Raw genomic sequence first — 18,337 nt, forward strand, 5'->3', positions numbered from 1 at the left:
AGAATTCCCAAAGCCTCCAAAAAATCTCTCTATTTAGAATGGAGCCTGAGGCTGTATAATAAGAGGTCCATGTGCCCCCATCGCTGCATCTGCATTGACAGTGATTTAGTGCTTCTCGCTACAGTGCTAACATTTGCACGTGTACATGACTCTCATAGAAGCTGGGAGTGGAAAGGAAGTCATGGTCAGATTCAAACTTTCCAGGGCTCTCGTAATCATGGAGATGGAATTAATTAGCTCACCTTAAGCAGCCTTAGTGGTGCCTTGTAAAGTTCTTAGGAATTGGAGATACATTGGTCCCTATAGGCTTGATATATTTTCATGTGTCTGTACATGTCCTCCTTATTTTCTCTGCACTTCCAATATGCTTGCATGTTGACACATTGGCTTCTGTGTGAACACGCACACTGTCTTTCCCTCTTTTCTTAATACGTGCGCTCATGAAAGCAGGAATTGTTTACTGGCATCAACAGAGAACACTTTTTTCTTCATTATTTTATTGACTTCCCAAAGTCTTGGCAATAAAGTTGTCTATAGTACCTCAGCATCCAGTGGCACGTTTCTGGAGGAATATTTGTGTGTGTGTCACGCTCTCTCACATAGTAAACTCACGGGTTATATTCAGCTGCTGACCCATGGGGGGCAATAAGAAATGATTTATAACCATGGCAACAGTTGCTGTAGGAAACTGGGATCAACAAGAATCTTTCATGTCCATGTCAATGAGTGTATTAAAAATCCTCCTACTCTGAGTCAAACAAGACCATTTGTGACACTTAAAAAAAAAAAAAATTTATAGAGGTAAGTGAAATTGAAATCATATCAAGCAAAATCTCTAGGTGTGGGACTGATGGCACCCTAAGTCTTCCTGAAATGGAGCTACTTGTTATCAGAACCTAACCCCCCTTCCCCCTCCAACCTTCCTACCCCAAAGTGAATGTGTCTGATGGATGATGTCAGCTAGAACTGGTAGGATTCTGCTGTTCCTTGTTTTACTCAATTTGTGTGTTTGTGTGTTCAGTGATTTCTGTAATGCAAAATGCTTTTGATTGAACTCTTGAATACAAGCTGTATGAACTTGGTTGGTATTTGTAGTAGCTGTTTCAGTTGATGGGGTTTCCAGTGTTTGCGGGTTTAAAAGAAAAAAAGTTTGGTGATCATCCAAACTTGTGCATATGTGAAGTTTTATAATTGTCTTACATACAAGTTTCTCAGAGCAATGTATGGTTAATGATATAATTAGACAATCAGTTGGGAATTTTATACATTGGATGAAAGGCATTGGAAAGAGACAGATCAAAAGTTTGGAAAAGAGAACTGCGAGGAGTGAGGGGAGGCCAGTTTGAAAAGAATTGATGAGACCAAATTCCTGAAGAGGCCCTAAAACAGATTTTCATCCCTATGGAGAGAGACCTTTTAAGTCAACTTGTGACTCTTATGCAAAATTCTCAATTTCAATTAAATTCTGTTTTAGGTGGTGGACAATTTTCTCTTTTTAGCTGTCAATATTTGTAACCATTTAAAGGAGGTCACTACACTGTGGTTTCCCTGTGTAAGGAGCTGAAAGCCGGAGGTGCTGCAGCTTCTGGAAGGAGTTTTCTGTGGAGATGGGGGTTCCATAGCACAGCTGATGCTCACCCCTCCCTGAGTGCTGGGGTGATGATTTTGCTTACACAGATCTGTTCATTCCGACCTGGTTGTGTCCACCTCTTGTCTGCTTGATCAAACTGTCCTTATGGATTGGAACATAGATTCTGCATTCTGATACTTCCTTCTACAGCAGTGGTTCTCAACCAGGGGTCTAGGGCCCCCTAGGGGGTCACGAGCAGGTTTCAGGGGGGCCGCTAGGGTGATAGACTCAGTAGGGTCCAGGGCAGAAAGCCGAAGCTCCACCGCATGGGGCTGAAGCCTGGGGCTCTGAGCTCCACCACCCGGGGGCAAAGCTGAAGCCTGAGCAATGTAGCTTCACGGGGGCCCCAGGCAGTTGCCCTGCTTGCTACCCCCTAAGGCCGGGCCCGACTTTTATGTGCAGAAAGCCAGTTATTGTGACACAGGTGGGCTGTGGAGTTTTTATAGCATGTTGGGGGGAGCCTCAGAAAGAAAAAGGTTGAGAACCCCTGTTCTAGAGAACATAAAGGAAAAAGACAGGCAAGAGCTGTTCAAGTCCATCAGCTGGCTTTTCCTCCAGGTGCTATGTGCTCATGAGCAAACACTGTCAGGAGGAAGAACAGGTTTTTGTGCTAAATTCTTGTGGCTTTTCTAGTGGGATTTTGCTACAGAAATAGGAGGCCAGCCTTGATACGTGATTCATTGAAACAATAACAGATCAGGAAAACTGCACTGCTTGCACTTCTATGCAATTAAGAGCCTTGATGGTTATGGAAAGGACTAGGTGGCTCCTAGGTTTTTCCTAATGCTGGGAGATTGGCCTGCTAACAAAAGGGGCTGATTTATACCATTCTCCTGTGTAATGGCAGGGCTGATCTCATTATCTCTAACCCATTCTTCATGGATGGGTCTCTGACAGAACAATGACTACCTCCAGTGCCAGCTTATTGTTAGTTTTTATCTGAATGTGTTTGTGGGCTGATAAATTGTCATGGGCATGGGGTTAATCCCTGCTGACTGGTTCTGGCTTGAAAATTCCTCCTCTTCAGAACCCACCTCTGTTACTGACCTGCTGGGTGACTTTGGGCAAGTCACTTCATGTTTGTGTGCCTCAGTTTCCCCATCTGTATCATGGGGATAACGATACTGATCTCCAAGAGCTTCAAGATCTACTGATGTAAAGTGGTTCCGCGGTCCGACTGCAGGCTGCTGCTCAACCCTGTGTGGCGGGGTCCCACGGTTCAGCCCCACGCAGTGCATCCAGGTCCCGGCTGCCCGGCCCATGCCCAGGGCTCCGCTCCTGGCCCTGCTTTGGATGGTCATGTTGGGCATAGGGGACTGTGGGTGGTTTTGAGGAGGGGGCACAGTGGTTTTCAACCTGCAGCCCACATAACACATGTTGGGCCGCATATGCAGGCCACAATGATAAACAGGTTGAGAACCACTGCAATACAGTGTGTGTGCAAGGCTTTGCAGCAAGACTTGGATATACCATCAGCACTAGCAGTGGTGGCCCAGCAGCCCACTCCCATAGGGAACAGAAGGTCCTTGGTGCTGCTGCCTCACCTGTAGGGGGCAGGAAATGAAGATTCTGGCATGTCTTAGCAGACAGTGTCCATCTTCCCTTTCACCTTTTTGCTTCAGAGTGGAAGGGACCCCAGGAGTGGGGTGACACAGAGCTGGAAGATGGCAGTGGTAAAGTGGCTGGAAAATCTATATCTTGGGGCTGAGGAGGGACAGTGGAGAAGGGGCAGAACAGGGTTCAACACATGTTTGGAGTGGGCCCAGGGACCCCTGCGTAATTCTTGCCCAGCAAAAAAAAGTCTGACTGGCAGTGAGATCTGAACAAAGCTTAGCAGAGCTGTTTCCCTCCACATGCACCCAGAAGCCAAAAGGTAAGTAGTATAAAAGTCCAAATGCTGATGACCGATGATGACTTCTTCCCACCCTACAGTTTAAGGAGAAGAGACCGACTCAGAAATTGTTCAACAGCGGGAATTGGCATCTGGTTTCCCTCTGCCACCCAAAAGTGGAATTGAACCAGTTTTTAAGTTGGAAGTTCAGTTGATGTTTTCAGCTCTCTTCCAGGGGTCTTTGTTTTCTGGTTCCACCAGGGGCTGGAAGGAAAAGTGCCAAAATAACCATCAAAGTATGTTCTGTAGATTTTGAGCCTAGCTCTGCAGTCATCAGGCTTTCAAAGATCCTTAGCTGATGTAAATTGCCATACATCCATGTCAGTTACACCAGCTGAGGATCTCCCCCCCGCCCCAGAACTTCAGGGTGCTCTGCACAGTTAAACCCCTTCCAATGCGGCTTTGGCTCCCACTCTTGTGCAACATAAATCTTTCTCCTCTGGGGGGAGGATGTTGCTATGTTCTCAGAAGCCTGGAATGTTAGAAAAACAAAAAAGGGAACATAACAAGAGTGTTCAAAAATGAAAGCAGTTTTGTGGATATTTATGTGCACTCTGGAGCCCAGGAAGCTAATCAACTTCCCACAAGAGTAGGTGGGGCAGGGCAGGGGTGACAAATGTATGGACTGGTAGCTGGATCCAGACCATAAGTCATATTTATGTGGTCCACAGGACATATCCAGACTGAGCAGAATCTCACTGTTTTCATTTTAAAACAAACAAAAACTCTTCCTGGCTGCAGAGAGCACTTTCCACACATGAACCAAGTTTTGCTTGAGTCTGCAGACAGCCTGAAACAGAGTCTCAGGGAGTGGACTTCAGTCAGCCTTGGAGGGGATGCGGAGTGTCAGCTCTAAAGCCCAGTGATGACACAAACAGCAATGAACTAGGTAAGTGTGTTTTAGCAGGGGGGTGAAGCTCTTGGGAACTGGGAGTTGCTGCAGTGAGGGCAATGCAGAGGAAAGAACAGATGTGACTGTTAAATAGGGCTGGGGGAATGAAACAGTGAAAGGAGGATGAGGAAGAAACAAGGGGCCGGAAGAGCAGTGGACCTAAAAAAGGGCGTGTGTTCTCAATGAGTGAAAGTATCAGTAAAGCATGGGACAAATAACTACATCTAGTTATTACATAAAGGCAATATTTCCCCATCCCCCAATCTCTGCACAAGTCTACCACTGCCATCAGTGAACATTCTGCTGTGCACTGGGAGGAGTGTGTATCACAGAGCTTATACCCTGGCCTACTAATTAAACATGGAATTCAGCCTGCCCTTTAAATGAGTTTGACACTCCTGCTGTAGGGTGCTCCTGTGACTTGCATGGCTAATCTTAATTCCACTGCAAGTAGCGGAGAGAGAAAACAGAGGCAGACAAAAGAATGAAATCCAACTGATCTGCATGATCAATGGCTGCTGGAAATCAGCCGTACTCCATTGAAGGCAATGGAGTCGCTGGAGGGGTGCTGATTCACAAAAGCTGAGGATCTGCTCAGAGACAGAAACAATCATGAGCGAGTGACACAGAAAAGAGGGGGAAATGGCAGATTAGGCAGTGAGCTCATTTAACTTTGAGGCTAAGGTTTTTTTTCTCTCAAGGATTTAAGATTAGAGCCCTAATTACAGTTGATGAGAGATGCACTGATCATCAGAAATAGGGCTCATTGGCTTGGGTTCCAAGTGTTGTTACATTATACCCGTTGAAGGATTAGATTAGAGTAGATCCACCTGTACAAATCTTCCTTCCATTAACTTCCCCAGTTAGCTTGACTCTCTGTTGCCAGATTAGCCTCTCTTAAGGATGCTCTCATTTCTCTTGGCATCAATTCCTTCGTCAGTCCTTGCTTTATTTATTGCTTCAGTGCCAGTAGCCAAGCTGCTGGCTTGGGGAGGCAGATAAATGGCACAGACTAGAAGCTAGCTTTTAGCAGCACTTTGTACTCTAAGGTGCTTTACAAAGTAATAACTTAAGAGCTAATCTATTGGGAAGGGGGAAGAGATTTGGATTCTGCTCAGTTCCAAGTGTCAGAGCCATGAAATTCAGATCTAAATCCAGATTTCCAGAGTTGGGGCTGGGGGGAGGTTAGCTCTGTGGTTTTGTTGGGAACCATTTCAGCTCAATACCTGAGAGCAGAGCTGGCTGGCAGAGTGAAGGGGAGATGTAAGCTGTATAAGACAAATTACCTTGGATGGTGGGGAACGCAGAGATGAGAAATAGCTTAGCTCCAGCTCCACTGAATGCCTCCGAGGACGTGCTCCCCACATGTAGCCCTGTTCTTCCCTTCCTTTCAGCAGGACTGTAAATATTGCTGGAGCTGATGAGAAGTCTTAAGCAGCTGCAGCTACCTGCCCATAATTTCAAGCTCTTGTCAACAGCACCTTATTTCACTTTGGTGTAGGGACACCTGCCTGTGAGCATGATTATTTATTTACTAGGACTTCCTCATGCACCCTAGCTCATCTACACCAGCCCTAATAGGATTCTGGTGACATGCTCTGTGCAGGGCAGACTGGTTCCCCTCAGCAGCGATTAAAGTTCTGACTCTGGACCCTTGCCTACTCTTTCTTTTTTCACGCTACCAAGTGCATAGAGTATGGGCCATATTCTGCTCTAGTTACCCTGTGACTTCCTCCTCCCCCCATTAGAGATCACAGAGTGAAGCTAACAATTGGCTCGGTGGCCCTGTGATGGCAGCAGCCCCCCAAAGCCTGGAGAAGCAAGCTGCTCCTCCCACTTCTTTCTTCAGAGTGTGACCGTAGGACCATTCTCCTCTTTTCAGCCCTGCCCCCGCTCTGTTTTTCGGTTGCTCCTTCGTTTATGTCAGGTGTGAAATGTCGATTGTACATTCTTAGGTCAGGGATCTTGGGATCTGTACTGAGAGTCACCTGGTCCACTTCTGGGCAGTCTAAGGAATTATAACTGTCTAGCTAAGCGTCTTGTGCTGCCACCCATCACCCTAGATGAGCATATCTCAAGGCAACTAGTTTGGCAACAGCTGAAGTTCCTAGCAGATTTCCTGGAGTCTTGCTCTTCTCCCTTTGTAGATTACAGTACAGATAGCTCCCAGCAATTTCACCCATGCTGGGATTTCCGTTACTGTCCCAAGTGCAGTCCCGCTAGTAACATTTTTTTTTACCTGTCCGGCCTTTGGCGGACTCCATGCACTTGGGGTAATTCATTAGTCCTTTCCAGCCAGTGCTTAATCCTGACTCCTAGAGGTTTATTCACCCTTATGGCTTTGCACCTAGAGATTGTGTTGGTGTTAGATATGGCAGCTGCCAGTCAGTAAATCCCCAGGACAGCTCTGGTTCATTGCACGAAGTGGACACTACAATTATCCTGCCCAAGGATGGGGAAGACATCCCTGTGTTTTTGTACTTGGTAAGAAACAGAGGGGACAGTTGTCTCTCTGATTGTAAACTCCTCAGGGCAGAGGCTGTTGCTTTTTAATGGGCCAAACATATTGTGTACTCTTAGCAAACAGTGTCTTGATTGTTACTTATGTAATGAATGGGCAATCACCGATAACTTTCTGTGTGCAGTCCTAGCTCTGCCTTCTCTTTTAATTAAGAATGAAGATGCCTCACTTTGCAGGACTCCAAGTTCACTGACCAGAAGAAGGGTGTCTTTAGCACTGAGTAGCCATGAGGGGTTCACATGAGGGAAAGACTGCTGTGCCCATGAACCTCTGTACAAGACAAACATTTATGCTTCCTGCTGGGAGAATGTGAACTTCTTATTTCATATTTGAATCGCCATAGCGCTCAGAGGCTCCAGTCAGGAGTGGGCCTCGTTTGTGCCAGACAGGAAGATCTGCTCCCTGCCCTGAAGAGTTTATAATCTAGGCACACTCCATATGGAGGGAACTTTCACTACTAGGCCCCCCCCACTAGAAACGGGGAGACATGAGGTCTCTGTCCAAGGTTTCTTCACCCTCCCGTTTAGACCTCCCTCCCCTGACATCTATGTGGAGGAGGAGCTTCCAGGAATCAGTTGGAGATGAATCCACCAACAGCCTTGACAGGAACAAGGTCCCTCTGGAATCCTTGGAGCCTGTATAGATGCCAGTTTTACAGAGCATATTCTAGTAAGAAGATCTGCATGAAGGGGCATCTTTGAACACACCAATATCCTGCCAGCCCCACCACTACAACCCTCTGGAGGAACAACATCTGGGAATTGAGGAAGAGATGGCAACTTCTAATAAGTCCTCTTCCTCCCTGGGTAAGGTGGTGATGCCCTCTCCCACATCCTATGAAGAGGGTAGCTGAGTCCTTATAAATCCCTTGGAGGAAGTAGATGAAATACCCACCGAGCTGTGTTGTATCCTCCATACTTCTTCTCAAGGCAGGGTTGCCTTACTGATAAATAAAGCCCTATTGACACCAGCCACGACAGCATGGCAAACACCAGCCATTATTCCTCCCACCTACAAAAGGGCTGACGCAAAGTACTGTGTCCCTCCTAAGTTCTCTTCTCCCACCCCCCACCGAATTCTCTCATGGTGGATGAAGTAAACAAGAAACACAGACAACATCGCTCCAAGTCTATGCCACATGAGAAGGCGCTCAAACAGTTAGGCTACCTTGGACACAAAAGTTACTCTTCAGCTTAGGGTAGCTGGGGCTTCCCTGACACAGACCTTTGCACAACCCCATCTAACATGAAATACTACAAATTTTGTTTGAGGGTATTTGGCTGTGATTCACTGGAAGATGCTCTGACCACCTCTCAACCATGAGCGCTGCTCTACACTGACAACGTAACTTTTCAAGATCCTGAGTAGAGTAAAATGAGAGAGTCAAAATAATCCTCATACACCAGCTTGACTGAGGAAGATATGGTTCCCAGACCTGATTTGCCTGTCCCTGAAGCCAGCTCTTCACCTGCCTCTAACTCTGGATCCTCTGACACAGGAATTGGGGAAACTGCAGCATCCCAACCTTTCCCAGCTACACCTCAAGGTCTGGCTACTGGATGGCTCAAGTTTAGCAATGGACTGCTTATCCAAGGTACTGAACATACTGCTGAATAGTACGAAATAGTCCACAAGAAAGACTTCTTTGCAAAAATGGAAGAAATTCCACTAATGGTTGGATTTCACGGTGGGTCCGCACTTCTCTGTATGCTCTAGTATTGGACAATGTGTAACATGCCAGCATGGACTGGACACATTGCTATCAAAAATCTCTAATTGAAGGCACAGTGGTGTGTGTGCACACCTGGAATGGAGCACCCATAGGGATAAAACATCTCAGAGAACTCCAATTACTGTACAAGTAAGTAACCTTTCCTTTCCAGATCTGAACTCGGCAGCTCAGCCCCATCTCTAAAAGTAGTTTACAGACTAAATTTACTTCAGACTAGTTTCCTGTTTCCTGTGATGTAATGCTTCCATCATGCCCCCTTTACCAGCATTAAAAGGAACACTTGGAAGATCTCACTCCCAGCAGCAAATGAATCCATGCTACAGTGGCAAGAGATATGCCATAAAGCTGGTTACCAGATCCAAAGTGAGAGGGATAGATGTAGAACAGGAGATATCTCCTTCTTTCACTTTTGTAAGTGACCATTAATGCTAGTGAAAGGTGTCAGGTTTGACAATTTTGGAGTCTGAGGTCCTCTATCCACTGAAGAGCTGCAGAACAGGGAAGGCAGTGAAAGATTCATCCATGTGTCCCTGCTCAGATGCACGATCTGTGACTGGGAGGAACAACTGCTAGGAGCAAGAGGAGAATGCAGACTCCATGGCCCATCTGAGCTTAACCTGCCTGACAACAAGAGACCCAGTGGTGCTGGTGATTTTGTGATAGGGATACTGGTTCACCAGCAGTTTGAGGCTAAAAACTCTTTTCATACAGGCCACTGAACAGCCATCAGATGATGATGACTTTGCTCAATCCCATGACAGTAGTGAAGAAATCTGGAGAAGGAAGGCTCTGCATGCTATCATTAACCCCCTGAGCCATCCAATCCTCTGGACAAACAATATTCAATTGTAAGTCCATAGTACATATCCTTGTCATTTAATACTCCAATATTTGTGGTTCCCCTCTCACTCCTTCCCTTCCAATTAGTCCTTGAATAGTCTCTGCCTGACACCTGGTGTTTTACACTCTGGGCCCGTAGTGATTTGTTGACCACACTGAAACACCCCTGTCTAATTCCTGGTAATATACTGTTGAGCTTGTTGTAACATGCTGTGTATTACTGATTGCAGCATAGGCTGGAATGTATATCTATCCATCTCTGTATTTGGGGTGTTTATCTGATCTTGGAGTCACTGCTGTTACATGTCAGTATTGTTTATGAAGCCTGAAGGAATTAAACACCTTATTGTTTACAAGGCCATGAGTGAATGTGAAATCAGCAAGTTGACTTTTCGATAAAAATTCTTCAAAGGAATGAAGTGCTGCTAAAGTTGCACTTAATTGGTTAGGTGATGGATCTGTCCCACAAAGACCAGACATTAGGTGTGCTGAATTAGGAATATAGGACTTGCCAATCCAGATCAGACCTGAGGTCCATTTAGTCCAGTATCTCATTTCTGACAGTGGCCAGCACCAGATACTTCAGAGGAAAGTGTAAGAACACTGCAGTAGGCAGATATGGGATAATCTGCTCCCATATTACATCTCATCCTGACCTCTGAGACTGGCTTAAGCCTTGAAGCATAAAGTTTAAAATCCCTTCCAAAACCTGTTAGTATTAACTATTGTAGGCAGTGTTGTTGTAGCCATGTCAGTCCCAGGATATTAGGGAGACCAAGGTGGGTGAGGTAATATCTTTTATTGGATCAACTTCTGTTAGTGAGAGAGACCAGCTTTTGACCTACACAGAACTCTTCTTTAGGTATGGGAAAGGTACACAGGGTGTCACACTTAAATACAAGATCAAATAGTTTAGCAGAAGAAGTTAGCACATATTCTAAGGAACCAAGGTGAAGTGGCCCGTTAACACCTCTGTAGTCATAGGACAAAAAGAGGGGGTTAGTGGGGTTCAGATTGTTGTACTAAGCCATAAATCCAGTGTCTTTCTGAAGACTGGTTTTTAGTGTCTAGCAGAATAATGAATTTAAGCTCCCAGTTCGTCTTTTGGAAGTATTGTGCATGTTTCCTTTGAGGATGAGGTCAGATATAGAGTGATTGTTCTGGCCACACACCCCTAGTTGTCACCTACCACCCCACTCTGATACCCCTACAGGGTATCATCAAACTAGATCCCATACTTGATGGGAACCCCAATCCTGAAAGAAGTCTTTCCTGACCCTCCTCTTCTGGCCTTCAAACAACCCCCCAACCCCTCTGAGCTCATCACCAGAAGCAAGCTCCCCACAGAACAGGACATACCAACTCAAAGCAGCACCAGACCCTGCCAGAACAACATAAGCAAAGCCTGCAGGCATATCTCCACTGCTACAATGATCAACAACCCCCCCACAACACACCTTTCAAGATCCATGGGTCCTACACGTGCCTATCACAACATGTGGTGTATCTCATCCCTTGCACCAGATACCTTAACAACAACTGTGGGTGAAACCAGGCAATCACCATGCTCTGGAATGAACTCTCACAGGAAAATGTGAAAAGTGTTCACCCTCCGGTGATAGTGTGTTTGTCTTTTTCAAAGTGATCACTATATCTGACCTATTCATCCTCAAAGGAATAATTATTAAAGGAGTATTAGCTATTATAATTTTTGAGAGTCAAACAAGGGCTTGTTTTCACCATAGAAACTGGCTAGAGGAAAATTAGTCATGTGATTAAGGCACCCCACTGGGCGTGGGTCTAGTTTTGTTGTATAGTAGCTGGAGACTGCCTTTGTTCTCTGAGTACTGTATCTTTATACTTTGAAGAACTCTCTGTCTGTACAGACAATGGCTCTTTTGTTCTCTGCTCTTTGCAAGGAGCCCATCACACCATGCTATCTCTCCTGAAGATGACAGGAGTTTTGCTTGTTGGCTTTCTAAAATAATGATTTTAGATGAGAGTATATGTTTCACCCTTTGTACAGGAAACACAACAGGTTGTATCTCCCAGTTATGGTTGTTCTGAATGCTGAATTTGACTGTGGTCAGTAAGAAGTCTGAAACTAGATTCTTTATTTCTGCTAACTCACACATTAACAGCTTTCACCACGGTCCTTTGTTCCCTTTCCTCATGGAAGGTCCCTCTACTGTTCTGAAGCACATGCTGCACCTTCTCTCTCCAGTTCTATTCCATCTGCCTCGGGTACAAAACTGAAAATAGCAGGTATTGGCCTTTTTGTGGTATTTCTCATGGAGATCAAGAAGGGCAGAGGTGTGACTTTTTTTCTAGTTAACCAAGGTATTTTCCAAACCTCTAAAAGGTTCAGGTTTGAGACTTTTTTGGTGTGTGTGTGTGTGGGGGGGGCACAAGAGGAGAAGATTCTGTTCTTTTCATCCAAACCCATTTGCCCAGTCCTAGGAAAATCATGTACTTATATACATGGGGGAGAAAAAAATCCCCAAGAAATTTGGTGTCCAGTTGGTGCTTTGGTTCAAGTCTTTTTTTATGCTTTTTAGAACTCCTGCTTGGAGTGTCAGATGCTTAAAGGAAACAAACCCAAATCCTGACCAGATGCTGCCCATTTGCCTTATTCTCGGTTGGGTCATCCAAAGGGCAGGCTTTTAAAAAATCAACTATATAAGCTTTTAATTACAAAGCTTATAAAAATGAAGAAAGGGCCAGGTGTGAGAACAGAGCTAGCTGCTGGGCTCAGCTCAAGGAGAGGTAGAAGGAGATTGTATATTAAAATGTACACACATGTATTGAATGACTGGGTTCCAGGCAAAAATCTGGAAGTTTCATGAACATCTGAGAGAAGGACTCAAAGTGTGGGTTAGGTTTCTCCAAGGGTTCTATACAGGTCAAACTGCCTCTGAAGCCAAATCCCAAAGAAGGAAAAATACAAGTGATCTGATGGTGCCACCCCATTCAGAATCCATCTCGTCTCCGTGCAACTCTCGTATTGTATGAAAGCCAACCAAAGCAACAATGAATAACTCAGTTTAATTACACCCTCTTTTATGAACTGACTAGCATGTGAACATTTCACTACCCTTTAGGGGCTCCTCTTGGGTGCTGTGGAGTACTTGCTGGTTTGGGGAGTTGATTGGCTTATTTGTGAATAACTTATCTGACAAATGTAGCTCATTTTGCTGTCCACAAACCAATTCCAACTTTAGTGAATGGATTGATTATTCACAAATAGGCACCTGATATTTTAGATAGATGATTTTCAGCCTGTGAATTATTCTCAGGTTCACTACAACTGCCTGTTTGTTGTTCATGGTGTATGATTGGTCCCATGAATGATGTTTCTGCTTCCTAACCGACTGACTGAAACTTCTGCAACGGAAGAATAACAAACAATTAAATATCATACTTGTGGGTAGAATTTTTTGAGCAAGTAATTATCTATAGAATAAGACTCCAGTATTGTCACACTGTGTAACCCTGAAGCCTAGACTGTCTGTACAGTCAGTTTGAAGTGACAGAAACTACTATGAGCATGATTAAGAGCTCTTTTTGTTAAGAATGTTATCAGGTTGAATTATCACTGGGATTCACAGTCTGTTACTCTCCAGTTTGTAAGTTCCCAGATATTTTGATTTTATGAATTATACCCATGTGGTGTATAATTACAGTAAGGCATATATCTGTGCCATGCAAAGGGTTCTAGGTCATAGTTACATCAGAGGTAATTCAACCAATTGCCACGCTTACTCTACAGCTAAGTTGTGTGCAACAATTACATTGGTTAAATGAGGGAGAGTAGTGGATTACTTAGCCCGTTTGCCACAGTTCTTCAAAAGCACCCACACAACACAGCCAGCACAAGCAACCCCAAAACACACAGAGCCTCTCACTGTAGCGCATGCCCTTCATTCACCACCTGCACAAACCAACACAACGCTTCCAGTGTGTCACAACAGAAATAGCTGGGAGCATGGCTGAGAGCTCTCTCTGTTCAGAACATCACCAGCTGGGCCCTATGGAACCAGATGGAATGTTGGCACACAAAGGTTCTGTGGCAGTTGGAATGTGACAGTTGATCAGAGGAGGTGGGAGTAACAGCTATTGGGGAGGTAAGGGGGGGAGGGACAAAGAGGTGGTGGTGCCTGCAGCCAGAGGGCAGCTCTGTCACAAACCATGGGGAACATGCTAACTCAGCAACATTGGTCAGTGCAACGCAGCACACGGAAATGAGCCCCGAAACGCTACCTACCTATGTGGCTGTACTGCTTCTATCATTTCCTGGTCTCTAGCACACACCGCTTTGTTACTGTGTTAGCGTGGTTACTGCTGCGGTGCTTTGTGACCGTGTTTGATGAAATAGTACACAGGCGCACTGGGGTGAAGGCCTGCCACAAAATAATCTGACTCCATGCCGTACCAAAATGGGCACAAGTGAAAACCCTTCCCATAGCTACTGGTATAGGGTGGCACCGTTACCAATATCACTCTAAGCTTTGACCACCCACCATGCCAAGAAAGAAAGCTCCCCACGCTGGCCAGAGAGAAGCTACAAGAAGAAGAACATTAAGGAAAAATAAATCCGATACAGCGCACAGATGATGGATTACTTGGCCCAACTACCACACCTGTGTAACGGCACGGGCTTTCATCCTCTATTTTGCACTAAACTTCTTGAAACTTTAGGCTTCGCCAGCGTTTTCATGAACATACCAATGGTTATCCAAATACTTGCAAACAAGGAATGACAGAACATAGCCCTTCTCCAGCAATGACATCAAAGTGAGCTCACCCTGTTTATTCACAAAATATAAACTGATCTCTCTTGGTACTGTTCAGCCAGCTCTGCTGGCTTGTTATGGTTTGGTTGCTAGTAAGTGTAAGGCCTTGTAAACTGGTTTATTGTTGTAGAGTTGCTTATGAGAGATGGGCAGTGTCAACTAGGTTTAATTAGGGTTGTTTGTGAGGCAGTGTGGGCTAGTGGCTAGAGCACTGGATTAGCAAGCAGGAGGACCTGGGTTTTATTCTTGCGTCTGCCACTGCTTTGCTGGATGATCTTGGGCAAGTCACTCTTCCCTCTGCCTCAGTTTCCCCAATCCAATAAGGATACAATATTGACCTCATGTCATGTGAGAACTAGGCACATTTATTATTTGTGGTGAGATTGCTCATGTATTAAGCTGTGCACGCTTATTTTGTATTGGAGAGTTAAATGTCAGCTAAGGGGTGTGCACACTGGTTTGTTGTTGGGTTTCATGGAACTGTGTGATTGGCATTGATGGGGGTTATTTTGAGAATTTAAACACAACCAAAGCCCCAACATAAAGAAATGAATTTTGTACAAAATATAAATGAAAAAATACAAAATAGTTGATTTATATATAAAAGGTTGTCATTTTGAAGAACCCCAAAGAGCTTCACAAATGATCTGTGCTATATGGAAAATTGCTGCACATTCCACATAAATGTTGCCACTTTTTAGGTGGAACATGGCGGTTGTAATCATTATCCAGCAACATATCACAACTGTTCAGCACAGAAACAGAAAATGAAGGATAATACAATAGTGCTTCCAGTGGAAACTGTTGGGGGTATGTAGGCCAGCAGAATGTAAAGAAACATATTTCTGTTTGACCAGATTCTGGGGCTAACCTCTTTATACTTGGGGAAAGGCCATGGGCTCTTTAATGGTCACAGCAAGTTAGTACCTTAATTCTACTTCCTCACCTAAAAGGGGACACTTTCAGCACCACAGGCCCCTCAAAACATTCTGCTGGGCTTATTGATTAAGCGTTGACTCCCAGAAGAGTGCTGCCTACTGAATCACCAGCACTGCTTTCTGCAGTACTCTGGTTTTTCCTTGGAGGATTCCCAGCCAAGTATTGACCCAGCTTGACCTTGCTTCGTTTGTGAAGTCACAGCCCAAAGCAGAAGCGCTAGAAGCAAATTGCCAGAAGGGTGGTCAGATTTTAGGCCTGCTAATCATGTCACTTTCCCTTTGTAGTATAAACCTTCTACACCTTGTGAAACATAACGTCGAAAAAACATAATTTTTCCATATGGCAAAGGCAGCTTCTGGCTTTACTGTATTGAAACAATGAGTGGGTTGTAAATTCTTTTGGCTCAGCCTTAGGGAACTGGAACTTTCTTTCCACCCTTTTAAGCAAGTAAATTGGCAGGTCGCCTGGTCTCCCCTGGTCCCGCAGATCAGTTTGCCTTCTGTTTGTCAAATGCCTAAAAAAAGGAACCAATCAGATCACATTTGCCTAATGGATTTATGAATCTCCTTAGGTGCCATCAGGTCTAATTTCTTAGTGAGCTGTGACAGTTTAACACCTGGGCAATGACTGCAGAGGGGTGATGGATGGCTAGGGGACTGCAGAAACCTGGAATCATTACTATGCTACAGTAAAAGCCATAACCAAGCCCTGTGAAAATCTTCCCCAAGTGTTAATGGAACCATGTAAATAAGGATGAAGGTAGGTTTCCCTTGTGATAGTTGCAGCAAAGTTATTTGCTTTGTGGTTCATTCATTTTGCCAGATGGCCTGGAACTGTTTGTCAAGCTGAACTTGAATAGGTTTTATTTACTACTGGGCTTTATTGAACTGTGGTTTCAACCATTTTTAAAGGGATCCTTTAAGGAGGAAGGAGCTGGAGTAAACTGTTACTTCACGCAGAGTGCACTTGAGTCACAGCAATTCACTATGTGCTATGGTGGTGCCTAAATACTGTGGGGACGGCGCATTAGAAATTCCTTAATTAAAGGTACTTATTTCCATGCTAACTTTGTAGCAGATTAGGTTTTGTGTGATCAAAGATTGGAAGGTGCGATTGCATCCCTGAACAAAGCTAGCGCTAAGCAATAGCACTGATCCTGTGTGAACTAATTTGCTATGGCTCTCTGTCACTAGGAGAGGACCATGTTGTTGGAATCTGGAACAGAAGCAGTTGCCATATGGCCAGGTTTCGGCATATCAATGGATCCTTTTGTGGTTCTGCTGGCAGTGGTAAGGATAGACTGGTTCAGGAAGTAATACTGATTTCATTTCTGCTGGCTTGACTGAACCTAGGATGGACTGAAATGTACTATAAGCAGGGCTTACCTGTTGGATGCTGCGCAAACATGGATAGCAGACACCTATGTAAGACTTGTAGGGTAAAACCTGCTAAGAGTGTTAGGGGTTTCTTTTTAGAGCTTTTTTATGTTCCAATAGGCGAAAAGAGCTTTATTTAAAATAAATTAATTTGCCATGCCCTTCATCTCTACTGTACAGTCAAGGTCTCGGTATGTTTTAAAACTATAGGTGAGGCTGAGATTTTGTCATGGTTATTTTTAGTAAAAGTCACCGATAGGTCACGGACAATAACCAAAAATTCACCGAAGCCCCTGACCTGTCTCTGACTTTTATTAAAAATAACTATGACAAAATGAGGAAGGAGGAGGATCCAGCACCCACTGCTACTGGGGCTCCAGGGTTCCCCCCACCCATGGTGACTGAAAGCACAGGGTCCCCCCGCCTGTCTGCCGGCAGCAGCTTGGAGCTGTGAGGTCTGCCCTGGCAAGTTGGGAGCTGCAGGGTCCCCCCACCCACCGCCCCTGGCAGTGGCTCAGAGCTGTGGTGATACCCCTGCTACCCGCAGTGCCAGCTGGGGCCTATGGAGGGGCTCCTGCCTCCAGCAATGGCTAGGAGTTGCAGGGGGGGGCCGCTGGCTGACAGCTCCAGCCCCATCGGCCCGGGGCTGAAGTGGATTCAGTGACTTCCATGACCTTTGTGACAAAATCTTAGCCTTAACTACAAGCACTTATCACTGCAGTGTTAGAGACACTTGGAAAATGGCAATTATTTTTAGTGGGGATTTTTTTCTATATTTCCTGCAAATATTTTTATTTTCTGATCTGAATCTGAAACTGAAAAATGTTTGGTTTTCAAAAACAGCTTTTCTTTACAAAATTAAATTTGCAGTGCAACTTTTCAAAAACCAAATCTTGAATTTTCTGTTACCAAATATTGTTTGGTTTTCAATTTGTTTTTATAGAAAAAATTTAAAACTTACTCCAAAATGAAAATGTTGATAGAAAATGTTTTCATTTTGATTGAAAGGCCCTTTGTCATCAAAAAAAGTTTTGACAATAAGTTTTCTAAATTTCTAGGGCTAAATTCCTCCCTGTTGTCACTTCACTTTCATTGGAACTGCACCAGGGATTAATTTTGTTCACTGTCTTTCAGACAAAATGGTAAAGGCCACCATCATCCACCACTGATGGTAGTGGAAGCTTTGCCATTGATTTCAGTGCCCATGCAGAGCGCTGGGTCTGATCATGTCTTGGCCAATATTTCCTCCTCTGGGTCTAATATCTGAGGCTGTGCATGAGCTGTTGTGAGAGCCAGTGGTGCCATAGTTAGCTTGTTGTCATATTCTTTGGGATTCCCAGATATAAATTCTGTTCTTTGTTTGGATGAACTAGCTATTGCTCCTAGACATAAAATTGCAGACCTATACTAACCTCAGCCATATCTCACTGACTGGCCGGGATCTACTTGATTTGACTGCTGATGGACGCAGTCAGGGATGTGCTGAAAAACACTTTCAGTGCTACAGAACAGCAGCTGCCCCATTACGATCCCTGACTTGACTCAGACAAAACTGATTTTCCTGAAACTTTGCTTGATCTTGTCAAGAAGTTTGGTAACTACTAGACAAAGCTTTTAAAGTTATGTGGTTAAATCCTGGCTCTATTGAAGTCAATGGCAAAACTCCTGTTGACTTGAATGGGTCTGGGATTTCATCCATGGGGTGTTGAAAATTCACCTCTAG

General features: G+C 44.6%; 1 protein-coding gene across 3 annotated transcripts in view; it reads left to right on the plus strand.

The window, feature by feature from the left end:
* Positions 1-403: 403 nt before the first annotated feature.
* TOGARAM2 (TOG array regulator of axonemal microtubules 2) overlaps positions 404-18,337 on the plus strand; it is a 96,318-nt gene continuing 78,384 nt past the window's right edge. For 2 of the 3 annotated variants that reach the window (XM_073338625.2, XM_073338630.2), the window contains exon 1: positions 404-801. The gene's annotated coding sequence lies outside the window, so the exon portion shown is untranslated. Of the gene's footprint in view, positions 802-15,861; positions 15,998-18,337 lie in introns of those variants that run through there. The other variant, XM_073338626.2, reaches the window with a different exon arrangement.

The sequence above is a fragment of the Lepidochelys kempii genome, chromosome 3, assembly GCF_965140285.1.
Source record: "Lepidochelys kempii isolate rLepKem1 chromosome 3, rLepKem1.hap1, whole genome shotgun sequence".
NCBI lineage: Eukaryota > Metazoa > Chordata > Testudines > Cheloniidae > Lepidochelys > Lepidochelys kempii.